The sequence below is a fragment of the Suncus etruscus genome, chromosome 6 (assembly GCF_024139225.1).
Source record: "Suncus etruscus isolate mSunEtr1 chromosome 6, mSunEtr1.pri.cur, whole genome shotgun sequence".
Classification (NCBI taxonomy): Eukaryota; Metazoa; Chordata; class Mammalia; order Eulipotyphla; family Soricidae; genus Suncus; species Suncus etruscus.
This window is the reverse complement of record NC_064853.1, coordinates 46,895,297-46,915,624: the sequence shown is the minus strand read 5'-3', so window position 1 is coordinate 46,915,624 and position 20,328 is coordinate 46,895,297. Positions and strand designations below refer to the sequence as shown.

Below are 20,328 nucleotides of genomic sequence, written 5' to 3'. Positions count from 1 at the left end.
GAAGACAGGCAGAGATGGGGGGGGGGGGAGGAAATGGAGAACAATGGTGGCAGGAAAGTTGCACTGGTGAAGGGGGGGGGAGTGCATTTTATGGCTGAAACCCAATTACGAACATGTTTGTAAACATGGCACTTAAATAAAGAAATTATTTTTATCAAAAATTAAAATAAAAAATAATTTTTTAAATACTTGAATCTTAGTCCATAATGTCTAGGCCCATCTGTGTCCATTTCCAGAAAGAGGACAGATACTTAAGTGGACATGTTTCTCCTCAGGATTAAGAGTCCAATACAATGATGTCTCCCTCCTACAGATAATAATTTCAAGGTCATGCTATCTCAGTGGAATGGGAAGTGGGCATACAAGATCCGGGTACTAAACTCTGACCCTGCTCAAGTTTAAAATGTATATAAGCCAGGGAAGTTTGAAGAAATGGTGCTGAAAAGCAGCTTGTCCTTTCTAAACGTGCTCAGTTAGATCTTCACTAGATATTGGTAACAGACCTCCAAGCATGTAGATAATTGTGCACTAAGATCATTGACACCCTGTAGGCTCATAAGAAACCTTTACACTTTCCCAGAAAGCCTAGAAAAACAAATTAGGATTTGTTTTGCCAAAAATCACCTTTCTGTCAGAGAACCTTTCTGTTTAATCACAGAGCATCTGTGTTTGTTACATGACCCATTGTGTCCTTTTTAAAACACATTTAATTACTTTATTTAAGCACCTTGGTTACAAAATTGTTCATAGTTGCGTTTTAGTCGAAGAATGTACAACACCCTTACCTTCTCCTTCTTTTGTGAATCACCCTCAACTTCCTTTGACATTCCAGGTTCCTGATGTTTTCCTTGGCTCATGATATAGGCCTTCATTTTGCCCCATTTGCTTCATATCTCTTACCTTTCCCTGAAGCATGTTTATTTTCTGGCATCTTCCCACATCTTTGATATTTACTCTCTAAGAATTAAAGTTTTCACTCTTTTTCTTTCCAAGAGCAAGGCTGTTGGGTGAGATTCCCCAGATCACCTGCCTGCTCTTCCAGGGTGGAGTTACAGGGAGGCCTAGTTTCTATATCCAATGGCAGGAGCTCATGTTTATTGTGTACCAGGCCTCTCTGATCCACATGAGATCCCTGTCAGATTGAGTCTCCATGCACTCACTGGCCTGGTAAGCAAACCTACTTGCAGAGTAGCACAGGCAGAAGTTCAGAATCACACACATTAAGACAGGCAGCAGAGACTCACGGAAACCCAGATTTGGCTTCCTTAGATGGGAAGATTTTTATCTGTATTACAGATAGCAACTCAATATTGGGTTGTGTCTCTCTGGTTGGGGTCCACCTCCAGGTTCAGCTGAACTTCTAGAGAAAAGCAGTGTTTTATTTTTTATTATTTTAATAACCAATTTATTCATTAATTGATTGGTTGGTTGGTTGGTTGTTGGGCCACTCCCAACAGTGCTCAGGAGTTACTCCTGGCTCTGCACTCAGAAATCACCCCTTTCAGGCTCGGGGGACTATATGGGATGCCGGGAATTAAACCGGGTTCCTCCCGGGTTGGCTGCATGCAAGGCAAATGCCCTACCTTTGTGCTATCTCTCCAACCCCAACAGTCTTTTATTTTTATTTTGTTTATGATCACACCCAGTGAGGCTCAGGGCTTACTCCTGGCTTTGTGCTCAAGGATCATTTCTGGTAGAACTTGGGTTAACATATGGAGTCCCAAGGATTGAATATGAAAACAATAGCCATATGCAAGACAAGTGCTTTACCCGTTGTGCTCCAGCCCTGAGTAGAGCAGTCTTGATGAATCAAATGGAGGGACTGGAAAGACAGGTAGGTGACTTTAGAAATCATAGGCTACTTACCTGGCAGTGGAGATACCATGATCACGAAGGTGGTTTCCCCAGGGTGAGGCTCACCCATTGCACTCCCAATTGTGGGAAACTCGACTGCATAATTTGTAGTAGTGGGGGACTGTGTTCACACTGAAAAAAAAAAATCAGAGGCTGATGGATCACTTGGGCTGCCTTTGTTGCAGAAGAGGTGTTGGGGACTGTGACTTGTTTGAGGCCATTTTGCTGTTCTTTCTGCCATAATCCAGCCTTTCACCTAAAGGCTACATGCAGTCTTGCTGTAAGTTCTTGGGCCAAAGAGAAAGGAATGTGCAGCTGCAAGAGATAATTAATCTTGTAGCCCGGAGGAGAGCAACACGGCCCGGTACCATTCCCAGAAATGAGGTCTTACTCCCTCAACTACATTCCGGAGTCAACAAGGCAGTTATTATGTGTATATGTTACATTGTCTGTTCGAGATCACTGAGGCAAGCACATCTTGCACCACCTCCTGATAGTCAAGCAATTAGGAATGCAGCTAGAAGGTCACTAGAAATTTCCATGGAAACAGCACGTTCATCATGACTTGCAGGTAATCCTGCCTCCTAGCCCACTGCCCATTTCCTTATTTGGAGAATGATTTACTTTCTTTGTTCCTTGTAACCTGATATGTATTCTTGCCTTGTATGGACCTTCGCGCCAAAAAGTATGACTGACATCACCTTTGTACTGCCCCCTTCTCCTTCACTATATAAGAAGGAGCTGTAGTCAAATAAAGTGGCCTTTGAGCAGTGAGATATTGCCTTAGGTCTTTATTATTAACCTCTCTCAGATTTTTACAGGTGTGGTTGTTCTTCTACCCAGCAAAATAGGAGTGCGGTTGTCTGAGAAGTCTTCCCAGCTAATTCCTGCTGGCCGGGCCCCCCTGGGGGGCTTCAGGACCCCGCAAAGAGGAGAGATGAATTCTTTGTTGGGCAGAAGAAGAGAGATGAATTCTCTGGCTCTGATTATCAGACGTAACAGCCCATTTTTCTCATTTATTACATGAAAGTGTCGGCTGAAGAATGCTTCAGCCTTTTCTAAATATTGGATTTATCTGATAAGTCACCAGACCTGGTGGCGAGAGCCAGAAAATACCCTGTGTATGGACAGTCAGGCATTCATAACCATAATAAACATCATTGGAAGGTCAGAAACTTTCATTCTTCAATAAAATTTTCAGAAAAGTTGGACTCTGGTATTTCTTGGTTTGGGGTCTGGGAACCAGTACCTCAGAATCACAGAGAATGAACAGAGCTATAAGTGGGTGAATGTTCAGAAATGTGGAATTAAGCAAGGTGCCAGATCATGTTTAGAGGCCTGACTTTGACTATCACTCTCTCCCATATCCCTGGATTCACCCCATCCTCTATTTCCTAAACTGCTAAATGAAGAGAACATGATTTGCTGTGATGGATTCAGGAACTAGAGGGAAGAAGTAGCACAGTGACATTTCAGAAAAACCATGGTTCTCCTGCCATTGAAGAACCAAAAGACTCACCATTGTCCTTTCCAGGAGTGTTGGCACCGGGGGACAGGGAGCTGGTCCTCAGACCCTGAATCTGCCCCAGGAATGCTGCCTGAAAGGTGACAGGGTCAGAGTTTAGTACCAGAATCTTGCACGCCCAGTTCCCATTCCACTAAGATAGCATGACCTTGAAATTATTATCTGTAGGAGGGAGACATCTAACCACCGCATTCTGCACCTCTCGATTCTGATGCATCAGCTTACTCTGCCCTGATTTACCTGCCCTCCTAGAAAGGGGCTTCCCTATCTCAAGTAGCAGGTGGGTGTTAGTGCCTTCCAAGATCTCCATCTTTACATGAGACCTTCTTTTCAGGGATGAGTCCAAGGGTAACTAAGAATTAGGGTTATTGGTCCCTTTTACTGGTAGCAACTCTGCACCCAGGAGCTCAGTGGTCTGGCACCAGGCCCTTCCCCTTCCCCTGATGCCTTTAATCCTGCTGTTTGTGCTTGACCTACAGGCCTTAAACAACTCCTTTCCCTCAGCTCATGAATGGACTCAACTAGGTCCATTCATGGTTCCAGGACTGTTCATGTTGCTTTCTCTGGCTAAAAGGATCCCTTCCAATTCTTGTCATGCCCAAAGGCTGATCCACTTCAGTGGCCTGGTCACTCTCCAGCTTTGAAGTTTAGGCCAGGCTTACTTGGCTCCCACATAATAACACATAGAGTGTAGCATTCTTCTTTTGAAAGGTAGGTGGGTTTTCTTGTGTGTTTTGAAATGGCTTCTGGGTCTTGAGTGAAAATAGTGTTCAGAATCATGGCAGTAGAAACTATAGATAGTATAGCAGATAGGGTTATTGCCTTGTATGTGGCTGAGCTGAGTTCAATTCCTGGTACTACATAAGGTTTCTCAAGTCCCATCAGGACTGATCTCTAAGCATAGAACAGGAATCGGGAGTAATTTTTGAGGCATGTCAGTAAAATTTGTTCAGCTAAAACTCAAAAAGGAAAAACATGAAGGAAAAAAAGCAAAGGATAAAAATTCAAGACTTGTGGGAAGATACCAAGCAATCTATTTACATGTATAATTGGGATTCCAGAAAAAGGGTGAGTAAAGAAGACTAAACATTTAAAAAAAATGGTGACAAAATCTTCCAAAATTTATAAAAGAAATAAAATCACAGGTCCAAAAAGTCAACATTCACCAAATCAAAGAAAGCAAGCAAAATCTAAACACATTATATTCAAATAGTTTAAAAACTTTCAAAAAAAAAAAACCATCTCACAATGTAGAGAAGACTGACAGCTTTGCTGAAGAAGTGGAAGTGAGGTGAGAATGGAGTGATAGCTTCAAAGTACTGGAAGAAAATGTCAGACCAAAATATGACATCCACTAACAATGCATTTCAAAATTGAAAGGGAAAAGAATAATGTAAGTACAATGGAAGACTAAGAAGTACAAACCATCATTCCTCTAAGATATCAACTTTATAACAGTATTCCATCAATTTGCCTTTGTGAGAACTTAACATTTTCCGAATATTAGTAAATATAAAATCAAGAATACCACCTTTCCCTGGGACTGGAGCAATAGTACAACAGGTTGGTCATTTGCCTTGCACACAGCCTGCCCAGGTTAGATATCCAGCATCCTATATGTTCCCCTGAGCCCATCAGGAATAATTCCTGAGTACAGAGCCAGGATTAATCCTCAGTATTACCAGGGTGGCCCAATAACAAATGAATAAGAATAAGAATAAAAGTAATGTCTCCCCAATTGAGTGGGGGAGTGCATTTTTCCTTCATCTGCCCCCAATGCATCATAGTGCAATCAGGATAAAATGTGTCAATTCCCATTTCTCAAGAGTGCATTAAGTATATTGTACAATATAATCAAGTAGAATTTAAATCTGGAAAGCAAGGTAATTCAACATATGAAAACTGAAAAAAAAAATTTCTTCCCAATAAAAACCCCATGATCAATAGTTTCTGGTGTAAACTAGTTTAGTTTAGATAATGGAAGTGTGTCCAAACAGGAAACATCCTGTAATTATCATTACTTCATAGCTATACATTAAAGGTACTTGCAGATTTTTCGGAATTCTATGTTCATAGCTATGTAAATATCTAGTCTTTGTTCTTAATGTACATGCTAACTTATAAATAATGACCCATTTGGGAGCCTTGGAGAAGTGGTGCTAAATAAAATGATTAGGCAGTCCCTTGCAAGGAGCATTTTAAGCAACCCTTTTACTTGGACAGTCACTGTGTTTATCTCTTCTTTACAATCAACTCCTAAGAACTGAATTAAAAGTATCAGTCACACAGGTTCAAAGGGTTGATCAGCTTCAGTAAACCAATTGATACAATACAGCATAAGAGTGTTATGGGCATTAGAAAACCCAACACGGTAAACTTTAATACAGAAAATCATTTGACAAAATACAAATACCAACCATAAAAGCACTCAACAAACTAAAAGAACTTCAGCATAATACAATCTCACAATTACTACTGTAGTCAGTGGTAAAAGAAAGTATTTTTCTTTAAGATCAGGGACAAACAAGACAAATATACCCACAATGCCATTTATATTCTCTATACTAAAATTCCAGACAAATCATTATTGATCATATGCCATATAAGTATTCCAGAGCAACATATTCCTAAATAACATGGCAATTAGGCAAGAAAGAGAAAAAAAGAAGTAAAACTTGAAGATGTCTTGCATAGAGCATTGAATGACTTGTGATACCTGTATATAATAAAATTTTGACATTAAAAATGAACTAACAGGGGGCCAGAGCGACAGCACAGCTGATTCCAGGATGGACCTGGTTTCAATCCCTGGCATCCCATATGATCCCCTGAGCCAGCTAGGAGTGATTTCTGAGCACAGAACTAGGAGTAACCCCTGAGCTCCACTGGGTGTGTCCCAAAAACCAAAAAAATTAAAAAATGAACTATCAAACTTGGATAGATAGTATTGGGATAAGGGATATTCCTTGCCTGCAACCAGCCCTGTTTCAGTCTCTAGTGTACGGTCTCTCAAGCATTGCCAGGACTAACTTCTGAATACAGAACTAAGAGTATTCTCTAAGCACCACTGTTGTGGCCCAAACCTAAACTAAACAAAATGAGCTATCAAACCATGAAAAGACAGGAAAAACTTTAAGTGAATATTACTAGGTGAAAGAAGCCCATCTGAAAAGACCACATACTACAATTTCAACTACATGACATTTTAGAAAATACAAAACTGTTGAGATAGTAAAATGTTTACTGCTAACCAGGGAGTGTGACAAGGAATTAAGAGATAAAACACATGATTTTTGAAACAAAAAAAAGCACTGACCACCTGCCAGTGATATATCTGTTCAACCACACAAAATACACACTACCAAGAGTATACTTAATGTAAACAAAGACTTCAGGTGACTCTGATGGGTCACTGTAGGTTCCTCAACCATGGCTCATCAATGGTAAGAAAGGCAGTACTACTCTTGTGGGGTTATTACTAATGGAGGAAACTAAATATGTGCGGACAAGGAAAAATAAAAAAGCTCATTTTTATGTGAACTACTCAAAATTATTAATTTTAAAAAATAACTGCATCCAGAATAGTCCATATTAGAAAAGAAAAAATACATGTTCTCTGTTCTCCAGTGACATGATCTTACATGTAGATTCAACAAAAAAAATCTCTTAGAAGTAATAAATATCAAGTAAACTTGCAGATTACATAATTACTGCACTGAAAATCAGCTAGATGCTAATGCTCTGAAAATCAAATTAAGAAATTTTTTTCAATTAGAGTTTATAAAATGACTAAAATACTAAGGAATATATGTAACCAAGGAAGCAAAGGTGTACATGCCAAAAACTACAAAACATTGCTGAAAGAAAGTAAAGGAGACTTGGGCCCGGAGAGATAGCACAGCGGCTTTTGCCTTGCAAGCAGCCGATCCAGGACCAAAGGTGGTTGGTTCGAATCCCGGTGTCCCATATGGTCCCCCGTGCCTGCCAGGAGCTATTTCTGAGCAGACAGCCAGGAGGAACCCCTGAGCACCGCCGGGTGTGGCCCAAAAACAAACAAACAAAAATAAAGAAAGTAAAGGAGACTCAATTGGAAAGACATCCCATCTTCATGAACTGGAAGATAATATTGCTAAAATGGTCATACTTTCCAATGAACTCTACTTTTGCATGAATTCCTGTGTAAATCTTAGTATATGTTTATATACATAGAAAAAATCTACTCTAAGCTTTTTATAACATATCAAGGAACCCTGATTTGCCAACCATGAAAAGAAAAGTTGAAGGTTTCACACTTTCTGATTTCAAGATATAATATAAAGCCTCAGTAATAAAAAGAGTATAATGTTCCAAATTATGGAACAAAATAGATTCTAGAAACAAATCTTGCCTATAATCATGGCTATTGAGTCAGTGGAAGTACCAAAACTGCAGGTGCACACTGCAATAAGGCCCTTTGCATCTACCAGGTAAGGGAACTATTATTCTCCTACCTAGCCCATCAGGAGGCATTAGGAGTACTCCCAAATCTCTCAAGACTCTCCCCTAATGATACTCTAGCCACTTACCCCTGCCTGTCTCTGCTTGCTCACAGTTCCAAATTAGACTAACCCCCTCCCATCTTGTCCTGGAATTAGGACTCCCTTTCTCTCTACAAATCTCAGGAACAGACAACATGCCACTATCATTTCTATGAGCAGCTGGGACACAGCAAGCTCAAGGGCTGTGTGGACCCTGAGGCTTGGGACTAAACCTAAGGAAGTGTAGTTTTGCACTTCCATAGGCCACCTACAGGGCCTGCTCACAAGGTAGAGAGGAGCCATACACAGAGCTGGGGCTGCTGTTCCCTGAGCCCCTGCAGTGTATTAGGAAATTTGCTTCTTTTAGCTACCATGGCACTGTAGGAATCACCCAACCCTACAGGGCTGATACTGAAACATTCAGTGAATAAGTTGTCAAGAACTGCTGGTTGGCCTCTCCCTGAGTGGGGCTGGTCCATAGGTGCTCAGAATTCTCTCAAGACACACTGGTTCTGGCTTCCCATCCACCTTTTCTGCCATTCTGAGAGTGGTTCTCCAGACATTAGGAATAAGCATTGGGAGGGAGGCATTGTTGACAGTGCACCTAAGAGACAGAGTTGGGACAGGATCTGAGAGGGTCTCTGCACCCAAGTCACCCCATCCTGGGCTCAACTCTTAGTCTCTCCTTCACAGCAGAGTCACTAGGGTCCATCAGCCCTGGTTTTCTCAGTACTGATTAACCCTGGTTTTTCTCATTACTACATGGAATAATAATAACCCAGACAAAAAATGGCCTATGTGAAAACACACTGCCAGGTTCCCTAAGGGTGGAAAGCCCTGGCACTGGGCACTTGAACTTCAACCCTTGCAGTCACCCTCTTGTTTAGAGAACAGAACCATCATCTTCCAGCTTAGACACCTACAGAGACACTTGGCCTTCCTCACCTCAACAAAGATGCCAATGCCTGCTAAGAAGGATGGCCAGGCCATGAGGCCCTTGACCTCTCAGTCTTCTCACTCCCTATCTCCTGCTTCTCTCTGATGTCTCCATGCCTTCTCTCATAACTGAGAACATTGGCAATGATCCCCTTATGGCTGATGGTCCCCTCAGAGGATGACTGAGCCTCCTTGTAACAACATTCATTTGTCTGTCCTACATCAATACTGTTCTTGGGTTAATATGTTGCATTTAATGAGGCATTTGTTTTCAGTTTGAAAACTACTGAAGAAGCATGTTTTCTTCCCGTTAGCTAAGCTGATGAGTAGATTAATCCTAGACTAAGAAAATAACTACAATGGGCTGGTTTTTATCCTCCCATTATGCCTTGCCTTGAATTAGCTCAAGCGAGCCTGGTTATTTCCTAGGGGAATGAGCTGGAAGAAGTTTGTTGGTTGGCTGTATGGTTTATCCTCAGTATGACTGACTTCTCACCTACTTCCTACCAACCCTGAGAAATAAGGAACTGATACCAAGGTATGATGAGGAGAGCTAAAGCTGAACCAAGGTGGGCTTCAGAGTCAAGGGGAGCCCTCACTTGGTGACAGAAGCAGCCACAGAGGCCTAGCAGGGAACCAACAAGCCCATCTATCATGCATCAGCTTTGTGGGATTCACTGTTGTGACTCTAGTGTGGACACCTAATGGGCATTTAATGGGCAGTGAATGAGGGAAGCAAGTATTCAGCATATCATTTTTGCAGTTATTTAAGGAATTACAAGCTGTCATGAAGGAAATGCCTGATGTTCTAGATATAAGCAGTTAGGTTTCATGACACTTTGGGACAAGGAAGACTTGAAGGAAGATTGTTTTTGCTGACGTGACTAACTTGGGATAATACCCTATTCCTCTCACTGCACAATGTATTACCATGCCAGCACATGGTATAAGCCCAGGACTGGGTTTCCAGGACAAGTTTATCCCTGCCTCTGGTCAAAGATTAATAAATCAGGGAGTTCAAAGATAAACAGCCCAGAGCCCTGCTCTATCCCTACACACACACACACACACACACACACACACACACACACACACACACACACACACACACACACTTTCTCAATGACTGACACACACTCTAGTGACAAAACCAGCCCTGTGCTTTCTATGCTGGCAGGTGGGGAAGCATTGTGGTCAGCAGCACACACTTCACCAATCTCTACTCTACCACTTGTTCACTGAGGGGCACTGACAAATCCCTTCCTCTCTGAGATGGCATTCCCTACATTTTATATGACGGTGACACTTTCTTAGGTTGCTAAACAGATGAAATGAAACCACACATATAAACTGTCTAATGCAGTTTGTACTCACTGACTATGTAGACTGGGATTAAAAGGAAGACAATTGGATATCATATGGCACATCTGTTATTTTTACTGCCAGCCTCTGCAAATCTCTCTTCCCTGCTGCTGGCCTATTGTTTTACTTGGTCTGATTCCAGATTGTGAATCAAATCTCATGAATTGCCTTCTTACTTCTTCTCACCCACGCTCCACATCTTCTAGGAGGCCCATAATAGTCTGAAAGTTGGTCCGTCTAGAATTCTGGCTAATAACCTGCTCTTGACTTATACTTGTTACTTTTTCCTATTTTATACAGAACCTGTTGATTAAATACTCCCATCTCTTCATCTCTTTTGGAAAGTCAGCACCCCTCTCTAGTCACTATTCACCTGTCCACGTCAAAGCAGATGAAAAGAGTAAATTAGCCCAAACTTAGAGGCAGACAGGAAATTGCAGGCCATTGGCAGTCTTGAGGAAAGTGGGGAAAGAAGAGATAGTGTGAGTCAGGAGAGGAAATGAATTTCCTCCTTGCCCCTTAACTTTGGATGTCCTATAATTGGGCCTGATCCTTTGACATCTTCAGAATTATAGGCATCAGCTACAAAGTTCTGAATGCTGAACAATCCCTAGGACAGTTATGTGGTTTAATGAAAAGATCACTGGACTAGAAAGCCTGAGTCTTGGGATTGCTAGGTGACCTTGAACAAAATACTTCCCAATCATTTCCCCATAAGCTATAAGCACTGTAGCCTATGTGCCTTGAGGCACAAAGGCAGGTTATAATTTACAGCCAAATCAGCCCCTATACAGGGAAAAGCATCCCTCTAGCCCTGTGGATCTACAGATGATGGGCTCTTTTTGCCTTGCAAGCATTTTACCCCTTATGTTCTACAACAGCACTTTAATAGATGGTTAATCAATGCTGTTATGTTCATCAACACCAAGCCAATTAAAGATTTCCTTAAAGGCTCAGTCATAAGGGACTTCATGCAACTTTCGAAGACCTGCAAGTAAACAAAGCAGCTTCCAGAATAAGAAAACATTGCAGTAAACAGGACTGTGTTTGGATGGGTGAAACAATCTGAGAAACAGAGACTGAGGCGCAAGAAATTTACAGTTGGGTCTAAATGGGTCTAGAATTCAGATTGACTCCAGGCCATAACCAGGTCTTCTTCCCTCTATGAGTGGTTAAGAAAAATGTCCCCCAATCATTTTTGCCATGTCTCCGAGAAAAAGCAAAACTTAAGTTTCAGGGGTTGAGAAGTTAACATTCCCTCCTACACAGATAAAGATGGGTCCATCAGGCACTGATGTAGTCATTTTTTATGTAAATCCTCACAATAATCATAGGAAGAAGGCACCATTGCTATTTCCATCCTAAAAACAAAGAGCACAGTGTTCAAAGAAATGTGTAGGTCATTGACAGGAAAAATAAATAAATATTCTACATCTTACAACAAAGATCACATTCTCTGTCACTACCTTCCACTCTATTTTGCTAACTCTAGTTTCACTCAACTCTGACTCATTTTACTATAGCTATGGCCACACCAATTTTAACACAGCTGGTCCTGCATCTCAGGAAATTTGCTCCTCCTGCACAAAACAGGGCAGTGAGTTACTCTATTAAAATCAAGCTTTCGTCCATTTTCAATTCTCTGGCTTCCTAACTGGTTGAGGGACATCACGGCATATCTCCCCAGGGAATCAAAAAGCCCTCAAAAATTTGGAGGGCAGTGTTTTTACTAAACTAAATGCAACTATATTATAAAGTAGACTGAAAATTTTCAGGCCTTAGTGGGACAAAGAATATTTTCGATCATTTCAAAGACAATCCTTTGTGAGCCTTGCCTGGTCTGAGAAGCATCCTCCCACTGATAGTCAGTGGCTCCTCCGTAAGCATGTACTTTATACTGACTCAACCCCACCTCTGCCGTGCATTTTGCTGGTTTAGAAAACTAAATTAAGATTTGTTTCTACTCTTGTCTGGTAGGTTGATCTTGACTTTAACCTTGACTGACTTTATGCTAATCTGTCTTAAACAAAAGCCATGTTTAGATTCCTGGAGCTAAGATATAGACTCTGGGGTTGGACTGGATTTGACTCTGCTAAGTCTCCATCTTCTCTTCTTCCCAATGAAGCAGGCAATGACCTATTTACTAGGACCAATTTTTGCTACTTCAGAGATTCATCAGATGGAACCCCTCAGACCCAGTGACCAGAAATAGTTCTAGTACAAATTGGGACGTTAAGAAAATCTGGACTCCTCTAATTTTCGCTGTAAATTTACACAACCTCTTGCTGTAGGGGACTGGAATCCATACCTTACAGTCTCGATTTATACATGGGGAATACCAGCATCGCACACAGTTGGGGCCTACTTACCTCTGATTCATGTCTTATAACAAATATTTCTAGTTTCTTTCTTCCAACTCTACACTCCAATTAACCACCTTTATGTGCTATAGACCATCCCCTCCTGAGACTTATTGACTACCTGTCAAATTGAAGTCTCAACTCAGATATCACCTCTTGGAAGCTGTCCTGAACCCCATATTACCATGATTCCTGATGGCTCTCTTCCACCTGGTCCTAAAATTATATTTTAATTGTTGCTTATTTATTATATGAATATACTAATTCCATAAATACTCAACAAGATTCTTCCAATTATTCACATCATAATATTTACAAACCAGGCAACTTGAAGTATTAATCTTGGAGTATTAATTCCACAGGTTTCACTGCTAAGCAAAGCTCACCTTTCTTCATAAAGCCTGCACGGGAGTTGAAAAGAAAGTCAGTGTAAACAAAGTTTTAAAAAAGTAAGCAAAACAAAGTAAGCAAAGGAAATATAGAGTACTGTATACAACACATAGTGGTACATAAGAAGAGGTTAAATTGTCCAGAGAATTTGGCTCAGGCAATAGTTGCTGTCCTACATGAGCGGCCAGAGGAAGGCAGCATGCCAGACCCAGAAGAGCAGAGCAAGAGGCAGCCAAGCTGGAGGGCTCAGGCAGGAACAGGTGGTTGGTCAGCCAGGAGATCTAAGAGGTTGACAAGGGGAAGTAAGAGGGGGAGGAGATTGTTCGTGGGCTCTTAAGGATCTGATCCTACCATGAGACAGATGGGGCCATGGAGGGAGGGCAAGGAAGGACATAGTTGCTCTGATAAAGGCTTCTGGGCTCAAAGGAGATGCAGGATCAAAGAGAATTGGGAGCAAGACTAGGAGAAGCACCCAGATGGCAGTACAGGTGAAAGAACACACAGCTTTGCCCTTAGAGGTGGTAAATTGTTTAAATAAAATATTCAGCATGGGGAATGATGAGAGCCTCTAGAATGACTCTACTCATAGTCGGCGTAGTCGATTTTTACCCCGTTATATTACCTTTCTCTTCCTCAAACAAAATCACATAACTTGAACTTTCTAGTCCCGCCTCCCAATTGGAGGGGACAGTAATGGAGGCACCAAGACCAAACAGTTATAAGACCACTAAGTAATAAACTAGACACAGAAGGGACCACGCAGCCCCTCGGGGGGAGAGTGGAGGATATGGGAGGCAGGATGGGAGCGGTTGTGGGAGGACAATTCGGCGGTGGGAATTCCCCTGATTCAATGTAAATATGTACCTGGAATATTACTGTGAACGATAGGTAAGCCACTATAATTAAAATAAAAATTATATTTAAAAAATTAAAAAAAGAAAAAGAAAACTTTAGAAATAAAAGCCACTTTCAAAAAAAAAATATCCAGCTTGGGAATGGGGTCTTAGCCAGCCTATAAGAGTGCTTGGTTGTGATGACCAGGACAGGGAGAGATGGAGAAAGTAAAATGCTCTCTCCTGCTGTGTCTGGTCACTTTTGGGCTCAGTAGCTGTGTTTCAGCATTCAGATCCCTGGCTCAGAGAAATCTGGTGCTGTCTTCAATCTTAAAAGACTGGGGGAAAAAGGACAGAGAGGGAGAGAGGGGAAGAGAGAGAGAGAGAAAGAGAGAACATGATAGAAGCCATGAGGGAGCACTAAGAGGAAAGTTACAGGAAATTATCTGTTCTTCATTGCTTTAAAACAAGTATGAGATGGTGGCAGAGCAATAGCACAGCAGCTAGAGCATTTGCTTTGCATGATGCCAGCCTGGATTTGATCCCTGGCATCTCATATGATCCCCCTGAACCAGTCAGGAGTCATTTCTGAGTTCAGAGGCAGAAGTAAACCCTGAGTACTGCCAGGCTTCCAGGTGTGGTCCAAATAAAACAACAAAAATAAAGTGATAGTGGGGCCAGAGAGATAACACAGCTGTAGGGTGCTTGCCTTGCACAAGGCCGATTTAGGAGGAACCTGGGTTTGATTCCCAGCATCTCATATAGTCCCCAGAGCCTGCCAGGAGCAATTTCTGAGTGGAGAGCCTGGAGTAACCCCTGAGCACTGCTGGGTGTGGCCCCAAAACCAAAAAAAAAACAGTGATAAAGGTAAACTAGATATGTGTGGCATATGCATGTGATCTGTGTGTGATATACATGTGTGGTGTATATGTGTGATATACATGTTGATATACTTGTATTTTCCTACATGAAACCTTTGTGTCCTGTGATGGAACCTATTAATGGGGCCTGGGTTATATGTAAGCAGTCAGTAGCCCTTCAGGGGGAAGCCCACTATTAGCTTGGGTTGGAAAATAGATTTTTGTATGTGAGTACACGTGTGCCATGACTGAGTATGTGTCTCTGTATGTCTGTTTTTCTGTGGGTCTGTGAAGATGTGTGTCTAGTTAAGTATATGTGAGGATATGTGTGTGAGTGTATGTATTTGAATGCATGTGTGTTTGTGTGTATGTCTATATGAAAGTTGTATCTGTGAATGCATGTGTGTCTTTGTGTATGATTGTGTTCCTATGAATATGTGCATATGCCTGTGACTGTCAGTGTGTGTGTATATGTGAGAGTATGTAAAGTGTGAGAGTGTGTGCATAACTGTGAGAGAGTAAGAGTGTGAATGGGGAAGTGTTAAAAAGAGAAAACCCTAGAGCCACTTTGGTTCTTCCTGGGCAGGCTTGCAGTGCATGGAATTTTGCTTTTGATGAGCACATGTGGGAGGACTTCTGAGGCCAGGTTCTAGATGCTCTCATTGGGGGAATTCGCAGGGGTCTGGAGAGCAAAAAGTGGATGGAGCTGCTGCTGGGAATCAGAACTTTGTACCAGACCATCTAGGCAGTGTTGAGTCTGTTGTTCCACTTCTCTCTACCTCAGATTCCCACAAATATATAGCCTGTTTTTCCTCTGAAGTTCCTTCCTTCCAAATTTTGAAGTTACAAATAAGTCAACAATGATGGAAGATAAAGGAGAGATGGAGAGGCAGCAATAAGGACTATCTTACTTTGTACCTAGGGTCTGGAATCAAAGAACAAAAGAGAAACTGTCACCCTTTGTGAGCAGGCTAACGGCCAGGCCCCTGAGGGTGGGGACAACCAAGTGAGAAGATGGAGTTGCCCCAGGGTCCCATCATGGTGGAAGAAGGCTTAGAGATCCTCAGACCACTAGGTGTTTGCAGGGGACTTTTAGGTCAGGCTTCAGGGACAAGCACTCACACTCACCAAAAGAATCTCTGCTGCCTCCCTCCAACACAGGAGCAGGAGCCCAACCACAGGTCATTCCCTCTACAAAGGGAGCCCTGCAACAACATGCAGTGGAGTGAGTCTACACACCGTACAGTTTATTTCTGTTCTGCCTTGTCCCAACTCCCACAGGCCCTTTCTAGCCTGAGCCCTTCTTCCCACACTCTGCAGGGTCCAGCAGCTGAGTCAGTGAATCTCATTTGACCTGTGTGGAGCCCCAGCCAATTTTAGAGTGAAGCACATCAGGACTGTGGCGGCCAAGACACCTGCCTATCTCTCTTGCCATGTCCCTGTTTTATGCCTGAGCCCTACGCAGGAAGAAGGGGACCAAGAGATGCAGCCAGGCCATGAAAATGATTCTTGCTATTCAAAGCCCTGGAGAGGTGTCATGGGTCTTCTGTTATTTTTTTTTTCACTTGATCTCTGCATGCCTAAATACCAGAAAGCTTCTCTTGTGTATATTATCTGCACCTTCAAACTCAGAATATATATATTTATATATATATATTATATATATAAATATAAATATATTTAAAAAATGAGACTTTCTCCCTACTCCGAACCACCTTTCCCTTGTGTTCATAATCTAAAGTTTGGAGCAACTCACTCAGCCACTCATGGCTAGCTAGGACCTCAGTGTCACCTAATGTACCTTGACAGAATTTACATAAGAAATTTGTTCTGGGGCATTCTCTATGGGGAACCCAAAAACTTGGCTGGATAAACCACTGGATCAAAGCAGCTCAAACACCTGACAGACCTAATTTATGAGCAAACTGTACATGTGTGATGAATGAATAAAGAAAAGATAATGAACATATTCATGAATGAACAAGAGAACAGTGAATGAAGTTTTGTACATGAAAGAGCTCATTAACAAATGATGGAGAAATCATTTCAAAGAATGAAAAATTAAATAATTGAGTCACTAAATATACAATCAAGTGTGGAAAACATATAAAGGATAATGGGGAAGCCTGGCTTGTGGCCAGTGGTACAGGCTCTCCCTTGCAGGTACGCTGTTATAAGTTTGATTCCCGGCACTGCCCACATTTCAGTATCCTTGCTATTTATCATCCCCCTCAGCACATCAAAGTGTGATATCATCAAAGTGTGATAACACAGTCTAGAGTATGACATCTTGGGTGTGTTACCCCCAAGTCATCCATCCCAACAACAAAGGGAGGGAGGAAAATATATGAAGAAATTACAATAAACGGAGACAAATGCATGAACAAATAATAGAAATAAGGAACTGATACAGGAACTAACATGAGAATTATTTTTGTTTTGTTCTGTTGGGGGGGCCACACCCAGCTATGCTCAGGGGTTACAACTGGCTCTGCACTCAGGATTTAGTCCTGGTAGTGCTGATGAGACCATATGGTATGTCAGGAATCAAATCCAACGCAGGAACCCTACCCACTATACTATAGCATTAGCCTTGAGAAATCATTTCTTTAGTTTGTTGTTTATTTATTTTAAGAAATAATTTAAAATTTTAGGGTTGCTTGATAAAGTAAATAAAGGATAAATGAGTGGGAGAAGAAAAGGACATAGACACACAGTGATGTGCCAGTGAGTGAGTAATGAGTTACACAGAAATGAGTGACAATAAACTCCCACTGGGCCAGGGAACACTGTAGATCATAAAAAGGGTCACCACCAGAAGCCACAGATTTCTGCAGCCAGTCTTGGCAAACCAGCCACCCTCCTCAGTCAAGGCTTTGCAAATGACTTGTGTTTGGTTTTGATAAGAATATTATTAAACAATGTCAGCTGAAGCTGGCTGCTCCCCAGGATTCACTTGGGTTAGAAGAAAGAGCTAAATCGAATTGACTGTATTGTTTTCCCATTTATGCTGCAGATAATTACCCATTATGGTACAACCCCCCAGCATGATTTGAATAATCACTATTAAAATAACTATTTCTACCATCTCCTTACAAATTAACCTCTGGGAGGAGTAATTAATGTGGATGTGGGAGGATTTGCTGTGTGGCCTGGGAATGAGGAATAGGGCTGGCACTGGTACCATGTAGGGCTAGGAGCCTGAGAGGGGCCTTGCTTTACAGAAAGAGGCAGAGTGCTCAGCCTAGTGACTCATTCTGATTGTCCCATTAGCAGCTAAGCCAGGTCTGTGATGAGCAGCTATGTTTACTTAACAATCTATGCCAAAGCCTCTGCAGTCCTGATCCCAGGTCGATCAGAAAGGCCTGCTTTGTGACTAAAGAGGCAAGTCTCAACAGCAACAACAACAACAACAACAACACTTAACAACAGAGAAAGGACAGTGTAGTGAAGTGCCAGATTCCCCCACAGTCTTTCAACAAACATGTTTATGGGCTTGTGTGTCCTTAAGCAGCCCACTGTCAAGAATAGCCCTTACACCTACTCCACACAAGTACATACACTGAGGATAAGCACAGGATGCTCCAGGGGCACAAAGACAGACATGAGTGCAGTTGACACATGGATACCCAACCAAGACACAGAGAATGAACTAGAGAACTTATCCAGAGAATGGGTAAGGAAGGAGAGCATTCTGGGACGAGGGAACCATTTGTCAGAAAGAGGAAAAACCATGACAAGCACTCTACACTCATCACTCTACAAAGAGCAGATGAATGTAGCTGAGGTATGGTGTGAATTTGTATGAGAGAAGAGTGTTAATGAGTTTGAGTATGTATGAGAATGCTGGAGATAATGTGTGCTATATATATATATATATATATATATATATATATATATATATATATGTGTGTGTGTGTGTGTGTGTGTGTGTTCATGGAATAGTTATATATGATAGCGTAAGATTATGTGGCATATGAGTGTATGAGTGTGAGAATGTCTTATAAGTGTGTGAATGATGGAAATGAGTTTTATATGTATGTTGTAAGGGAAGTTGAATGTAATGTATATAAGAGTATGTAGTATGAGTGCTTTGTATGTACATGATAATGTTTATATGAGTGTGTGAGAGTGTTTTGTGTGAGTGTATGAAGTAACATTGCATATGAGTGTCAGTGTGCATGAAAATGTTGGAAAGGAGTATATATGTAATGTTCATGTTGTAAAGGAGTTACATAATTGTGTGTAAGAGTGTGTGGCATGGGTATTGGTGTATGTGTAAGAATGTTTAAAAGTGTTGTATATAGATGTGTATGAGCATGTGAGAATGTTTATATGAATGTGTGTGAGTGTGTGTACTTGTATCTATGCATGCTTATGTATGTATGTGTTTTGGGAGTTCTGGGCATAATAGGTCTTGGTGCTCGGCTGACAGGTATGGACTTGACCCTGGAGTGGGAACAGCAAGTTTCTGAGGCAGAGAGAGGAGTTATTTCTGCAGTCAGGTAACCCATCCACTGAGCAGAGCCTGGCTCTCAACTGGAAGGCCCTCAGGGTATCCTTCAAGAAGTGGTCACAAGTTACCTGGGATCTATCAAATGCTTAATGGTTCTACAATCTTCTTAATTCCTCGACAAGCCAATAGATTGAACACAAACCAAGTAACTATCCTGGCAAAACTGCTAGATGAGCTCTGCCAGGCAAGCTATTCTGACTTGGACTCCTCCATCCTCCTTTCTTCCTTATGTCGTATCCAGTCTCAAATGGGCAACCAGGTAGATCCTCAGAATCAGATCTGGGGGTCCCTACCACCCCTAAGTAAAATATGACTTAGCATACAGGAAGCCACACAGGTGACCAGGTGATCAGGTGATCAGGTAATCGGATGACCAGGAATTATCTTTGTAAGTTCGCTCCATGCAAGGGTCTCAAACTCAATTTACTTGCGGGCCGCAGGAGGCAAAGTCGGGGTGATCTTGAGTGCAAAGTCAGTAGTAAGCCTTGAACATTGGGGGGGTGTGACCCAAACAACTAAAACAAAACAAAACAAAAAATGATTCCTCTAGGGTAGGGCCACAAAATGTTGTACGGAGGCCGTTTGTGGCCCACGGGCCGCGAGTTTGAGACTCCTGAAAGGGCTGGACCTTATCATCTGCACACAGGAGCACTGAGTTCAATCCAGAAGATGGCACAAGTCTCCAAGCCCCCACCATTAGGTGGGGCCAGAAAAGCATTATTCTCTTTTGTTCAATTGTCTATAATAGTTAAATAAACAGAGGAAGATGTGGTTGCAATTAAAAAATAGGAAAAAATACACCAACACTTATTTATATTGATTTGGGGCCACACTCAGCAATGCTCCAGGTTTACTCCTGGTTCTATGCTCAGTAATCACTCTAATGATTCTTGGGAAACCATATGAGATGCTTGAGATTGAACCCAGGTTGGCCATGTGCAAGGCAAGTGCCCTACCTATTGTAATATCTCCCCAGTCCAAGCACCAACATTTTAAAATGTCTGTTTTGATAATGATCCTCTCATGTGTGGGATATAAATAAATATTGTTTGGGGGAATAAGTAAGTCAGGAGTAACTTTGAGCACCACTGAGTATGCCCCCCCCCAAAAAAGAAAGTATTGTAAATCATGCTGTGTCAAACAAAATTTTAAAACATAGATTTTTTTAATTTAAT

At 41.7% G+C, this 20,328-nt stretch overlaps 1 pseudogene; it reads left to right on the top strand.

The window, feature by feature from the left end:
• The first annotated feature begins 1,858 nt into the window (after positions 1-1,858).
• On the top strand, positions 1,859-1,991 carry LOC126012750 (uncharacterized; annotated as a pseudogene).
• Positions 1,992-20,328: the final 18,337 nt, after the last annotated feature.